The sequence below is a fragment of the Aegilops tauschii genome, chromosome 6 (genome assembly GCF_002575655.3).
Source record: "Aegilops tauschii subsp. strangulata cultivar AL8/78 chromosome 6, Aet v6.0, whole genome shotgun sequence".
NCBI lineage: Eukaryota > Viridiplantae > Streptophyta > Magnoliopsida > Poales > Poaceae > Aegilops > Aegilops tauschii.
Window position 1 is genome coordinate 135,086,292 of NC_053040.3, and position 6,000 is coordinate 135,092,291.

Consider the following 6,000-nt stretch of genomic DNA (forward strand, 5'->3'; position numbering starts at 1 on the left):
AGTTATCGAGGAACTATAAATTTAGGTAGAGATAATTATATACACGTGCAACGCTATGAAACATCACAAAAATATAACAAAAAATCTAATAGAGCATCTTACCTACATTCTCCCTCTTCAATCATGCATCACATTTCCTTCTTTCTTTCTCTATGTTTGCTCGGGTTTTTTTATTTGAGGGTTCCTCTATGTTTGCTCATGGTCAGCTCCGCAATATCTGCGCCGGTGGATTTCAGGCTAATCTATATAAGCGGCATTTTCTCAGTCGTTGTTTATGGCCTTTCCCATTAGTTGTGATCTGGATCTACAAGGTAACAACTTTTCATGTGTACCAATGATCATTAAACAAAAAAAATGGGGAATCCATCCTTGTTTTGAAGTTATAACAATGTTTTCGATGCCTAAACCTGAGCTTGGCTACCCAAATGATGGTCGCCCGTTAGATGGGCAAATAGAATTACAGTGATTCAGTTGGTTATTTTTATTAATGCTTGGATCTGATTTCAGTGTACTAAATGCTATGTGCACTAATAAGAATTAATATGAATGACCCCCCTAAAACAATTTTAAATGAGCACGTCAATGTTATACCTAATGAAACAGACTTCATATACAGATTCAGTCTCCTACATAACAAGTTGCAACTGATCGGTGTTCAACCTCCATTACCATGTCCAAGGCATCTGATCCAAACCAACCTGAGCTTTGCCTTCACCTGCTTCGCATGCTCATCTTCATGCTTAGGTTGTGCTGCCCCTTTTCTTATATGCCATAAGAATTGAAAAGGATTAAACAACATGAATTGTTTGGTTCAACAACCAATTAGATCAAACCTAATGACAATTCCTGAATCTCACAAGTTGTTTGCTATGGTATCCACAATGCAGTCATGATCACAATAGATCCCTGCAAATCTTTATTAAATTAATCCCTCAAACCCACATGGAAATTTATCCTCAAAAAGCAGATCACCTAAGCGAGCACCACATTGCAATGCAATCTTTTGTACGTGCCTTAGCTGAGTCACAAACCATCTGGCCAGGCTCCTGATCCATCTTTGCCCTTATACTCTCATCTCACTCCAATGTTTAACACTACACTCCAGCCTGCATAGTCAAAATAGATGTGTTCCCTTGAATAAAGAATGTTAATGGTACCGGCCATGTATACAGTATGTAAGCGCACAATAAAGATGGTAGCATGTTCTATCAGACATGTGTATGTAACACGAAAATGACCTACATAGTTGGCGACAAAGCCCTAAAATTTCTCAATTTCAATAGATCCCAAAGCTTGACACATCAACAGTGGCATTTTAGGGGGATGGTAAAAATATCATAATAATGAAGGCATCCAACATTGTGCACACTGTTTTTATGGGGCACATGCATAATGGCAGGAAGTTACTATTTTCAGAGAAGGATATAGCAGTATTGGGTCCAACATGCCCCTCAAACTTTGAAATATCTGACTACAGACAAAAAAAAAGTTCCATTCGGAAATATATATCAAGCGCAGACATGTGTGACCATCTGAAACGTATTCCTGACAATTGCAGTATGAACCTGAGTCTTCACATACAAAATTTTCATAAACTTCAGTAGTTCATGTTCCAAGGATGAGAACATTTAGGTGGAAAGACGCATATGTATATCCTGAAGCCTCTGCCAATCTGATTAAAAATTAGCACTGCATACACATGTATGCAAGTGCACACATGGGAACTGCTGAATGTAGCCTATGCGAGTGGACCTGTGAGAAGGCAGGAACATGTTAAAATATCATAGAAGCAGCAAGGGCCATCCCTCGCAGCGGCCACAAAATACTTCTGAATCACATGCACAGTAATAGCTTTGACCTGAGATTTTAAAATAAAATAAATTCAGTTTAAAAACATGATTTGGTCAAAATGAGGAATATTTTACGAAAAATTGATCCCAAAAGGACAGTAACTCTAGAAAGAAAACATTACTCACAATGGTGCAAGTAGGGGCATATGAAAGAAACACTATCCAACAATAGAAGTATGGAAGTGCACTCCATGTCTGGTAAAAGAAGTTGCTATGTTATCCATACCATTCCTACTGTCAAGTGTCAAGATAGAGTGAAAACATATTTCTTGAGATATTAGCTTCTATTCTATATTAAGTGAATGGTAAACTTGGTTGCTCCAGAACTTAAATGACCAAATTTAAATTTTGTTCTTGAAGCTTCACAAGTAAAATTCTAACCATCAACTCAACTCATTGATGAATACACAGAAGCGTGCCATTGAGAAATTACCTTTAGGGTCTCTAATGAAGAAGATAAAGTGCTTGCATAAACTGAAAAACTCTACTCCTCAAAGTGTTGGATATTTCATTCTACAACATTTCGTATCTGACCATCATTGGATTGCATAGCTAGCAGCAGGACCTCAGTGATAACCATTAGCTGAAACAACCTGTAGTGTGAAGATGACCCAGTAGAGCATATAGGATATTATTATCTCAAGGAAAAAATGAAAAACAAATTGGCTGGATCCTCTTTTTAAAAAAAATAAAATTGCGGCCCTATGTCTCATAGAAAGAGTAAAGACAGTCTATTTTCAAGCCACTTTGCCTAATGGAATACGAACCAGTAATTTAAACAAGTGAGAATTAACTTCTCCTGTCCTAGATAAGAAGAACAAAATAAAGGCTCTTTTACAATCTATATTCTCCTCATCTGCAAAACAATTAGTGTCAGTACATCTATCACTACAATTTACGACACCATTGACGTGCAGATCTAGCAAGGACGACACCACCTGAGCTGTCACCATGGTTAACTCAATAAAGGGCAAGCAGTGTGCTCCTGCTCTGCGTCTCTCGCCGCAAGCGTCCATGTCCACAGCTATGGGCGCTCACATGGCTGCCGGTGTTCGAATCCATCGCTAGGGCTGCACTTTCATGGGCAAACTGATTTAGGCATGATCTTGTTTTAAACTACATCATTTAATAAGAAAAAGAAGCACAATCCATGACAGCACAAATCTGCAAAATAGCAGAAATATTCCAGGAGAATCGACAATAGCACATTCTGTAAAACTATTGTACACAGTAGCAAAAAAATTGTGCACAATAACTCAACATTACGGCACACTCTCCACAAATAGCATTAAATATCTCACATTCTCTTGAAAGATAAAGAACACAAAGGAGTTGGGAGGGAGATAGATGCCACACTCGATACCTTTTATAGCTGCCAATGCATGGAGCAGCACGTTGCGGAGGAGATCAGGGGGGAGCTGGCTGTAGGGAGAAGAAAATGATATCCAGGCGGTGCTTGAACATAGAACGAGATGGCTGCGGAGGGTCGAGCTCGGGGTGGGGCCTGAAGATGAGGAGGTCGACAACAGAGTCCGGCGCTTGAACAGTGTGGCCGTTCTCCATGGCCACCCGCCTCCCGTGCTTCCTGCCGGCAAACACAGCAGTGCGGCCTCCAGCTCCAGCCTTCACGCCCGCTTCCTCTGCTGCTGTACAGGGGCGGGGCCGCCCGCAATAGAGACGAGGGTGGAGGTGAGACGACGGCTTGCCTATTTGGCGACGAAGGCGCGAAGTGAGATGGGCCGATTGCGGCGGCGGCGCGTCCGGGACGGAGGAGGTGAGATGGCGGCGCCAGGTGAGATGGCTCAGCAGCGGCGGCAGCGCGTCCTGGATGGCCGCAGCAAGGCGAGGAAGTGAGACGGCGTCTTTTTTGAAAGTTAGTGAGACGGCGTCTTTTTTGAAAGTTAGTGAGACGGCGTCTTGCCTCCTTCTGAGATGGCTCGGTCGTGGCGCTGCAGTTTGAGGGACGGCTCCTCGCGACGGATCAAGATCTAGACCGGCGAAATGGCGTGCACAGGATGGTGGGCGCGCGGCGGCAATTTTTCCAAGGAGAGAGATGCGATCGGGATGGAGGGGTTCCGAGAGATGGGGGCATGGGTGAGTTCATGGATCACGGTTGTTTTCTCTTTCGGTTTCTGTTTCTCAGCTTTGGTGGGTCGTGCTCGTGTGGGACGCCTCGAAGCAAAAAAAGAAAAAAGAAAATCGTGCGGGATGTGCGAGGTAGCTATCGATAGGAGGGGGTTAAAGCGAGGTCGAACCATCACGACGTTCGATTCTCCTTTAATAGTAGAGATATACGTGCCTGGTGCACCGATCAATGCATTGCGATTGCACAACCCATACTTGTCATTCTACATGGTATCTATCGCAACACGGTCCTGAACCCTAGCCGCCCTTCTCACCGGCACCCGCGGATGGCGCGGACTCGCGCGACCCACACCGCCCTTGTCGCCGGCACCCGCGGGGGCCAGGCCCCGCCACCGTCGCGCCCCGCACCGGCCCAGCAGCCAGCGCCCGCCTTCCCGCCCGCCCCGGTCGCCCCCTTCCCACAGCCCCAGCCGGCCGCCAATGGGGGGGGGGGGGGGCGGCGCGGCGGCCGCCGAGGAGGCCGCAAGCAGCAGCAGGGGAGCGCGAGCGCTCAGGGAGGAGCAGCCCACCCTCCGCAGCAGCAGTACTCGCCGGCCCCGTGGTACGCCGGCCAGAACCCATGGACCAATGTCGTGCACGCCTACTCCATGCCGATTCCGCGTGCCCCTGCCCCGGGTATTCTCGGCGCCCGGCCTCCGTCTCACCAGGCGTTCTACATCGTGCCACAGCCTTACGCGGCGCCCTACGGGGCCCTCTCCTACGGCCAGCAGCCGCAGCCAGGCAGGCCGCCGCCGCTGCCCCTGACGGCCCCGCCGCAGCAGCATGCTCTCCCGCCGGCGCCGTGGGACCCGGCTCTTCTGGCGGCTCTTCACACCGCCCCCTCACCGTCCACCTACACCGGCGGCGGCGGCGACTGGTATATGGACACTGGAGCTACCGCCCATATGGCTGCTTATCCCGGTAACCCCCACACCTCCTATCCCGTCCACACTTCCGCTCGCATCACCGTCGGTGACGGTTCCTCCCTTCCCATTACTCACATAGGACATGCATCTTTTCCGTCTAATTCTACTCCATTATCACTGTCTAATGTCTTAGTTTCTCCTGATCTTATTAAAAATCTTGTTTCTGTTCGTTCTTTTACACGTGAAAATCCTGTTACCGTTGAGTTTGACGAGTGTGATTTTTTTGTTAAGGACGCTCGCACCCGGATGGTACTCCACCGATGTGACAGCCCCGACGAGCTCTACCCGGTTCACTCTGCCACCTCCACCACCTCTGCCGCCCCTGTCGCTCTCGCCACCGGAGTGGATCTTTGACACGCTCGATTGGGTCATCCCAACCCCGCCACCCTTCGTCATATACTTCGGAGTTTTTCTTTCACGTGTAATAAGAACGAGGATCACTCGTGTCATGCATGTTGCCTTGCCAAACATGCTCGTCTTCCGTTTAGGGCATCTTCTCATGTTGCATCGTACCCGTTTGAGTTAATTCATAGTGATGTTTGGACCTCTCCTGTTGCAAGCAATATGGGCTATCTTTATTATCTTGTCATACTTGATGATTTTTCGCATTATGTGTGGACCTTCCCGTTGCGTTGTAAGCCGGATGTTATATCCACTCTCGCCACCTTCTACTCTTATGTTCTCACGCAGTTTGGTCGTCCCATTCTTGCGTTTCAGACAGATAACGGGAAGGAGTCGACAACCTAGCTGTTCGTACTCTCCTCACCACACATGGCACGACTTTTCGTCTCACCTGCCCGTACACTTCGCAGCAGAACGGTCGCGCTGAGCGTGTCCTTCGCACTCTTAACAACTGTGTTCGGACTCTCCTCTTTCACGCCAATGTGCCTGCGCGCTTTTGGCCTGACACTCTCACCACCGCATCACTCCTCATTAACATCCGTCCATTCGCACTCGCGGGAACTTTGCAGCTCATCACCTCCTCTTCGGTGCACCGCCCTCTTATGATGAGCTTCGCATCTTCGGCTGTCTCTGCTACGCTAGCATCACCGCCACTGCGCATCATAAGTTTGCACCCCACCTAACACTAAGGGCTACCG